The 474-nt window shown below is 39.7% G+C and overlaps 1 protein-coding gene across 1 annotated transcript in view; it reads right to left on the bottom strand.

Moving 5' to 3' along the window:
* SIX1 (SIX homeobox 1) overlaps positions 1-474 on the bottom strand; it is a 2,941-nt gene that overhangs the window by 1,183 nt on the left and 1,284 nt on the right. The window lies entirely within an intron of this gene.

The following is a 474-nucleotide window of genomic DNA, read 5'->3' as shown; positions in this document are numbered from 1 at the left end:
TCTCTCTCTCTCTCTCTCTCTCTCTCTCTCTCTCTCTCTTTCTTTCTTTCTTTCTTTCTTTCTTTCTTTCTTTCTTTCTTTCTTTCTTTCTTTCTTTCTTTCTTTCTCTTTCCATACTGTCTCTCCCATTTGTAACAACCCCCACAATTCTGGAACCGTTTCTTGTTTCCGTAGATGTGTTTCCTTCTGTTATTGTCTTAAGAAAGTAAACAAATCCTATAAATTCAGACTCCGCCAACACAAGCGGTGTGGAGCTTTCTCATGGCCGGGGCAGTGATTGTTTGTGTCAGCAGATATGCTGTATGAACCGGGCCATCAGGGTTTGTGTGTTCGCCGAATATTCGTAATCTCTTTGGAAATCAGATTGTATTTTTGTATTTTATGCTTTACACACAAGTCAGTTATTTAGCGAAGTGTAAATCTTCGCCTCTATTAGTATGTGTTCCCCCAGAGGCTAGACACAAATTAGCACAT

This window comes from Nanorana parkeri, unplaced genomic scaffold, assembly GCF_000935625.1.
Source record: "Nanorana parkeri isolate BGI_ZX_2015 unplaced genomic scaffold, ASM93562v1 scaffold20, whole genome shotgun sequence".
In the NCBI taxonomy this organism is placed as follows: domain Eukaryota; kingdom Metazoa; phylum Chordata; class Amphibia; order Anura; family Dicroglossidae; genus Nanorana; species Nanorana parkeri.
This window is presented reverse-complemented; position numbering and strand designations above follow the sequence as displayed.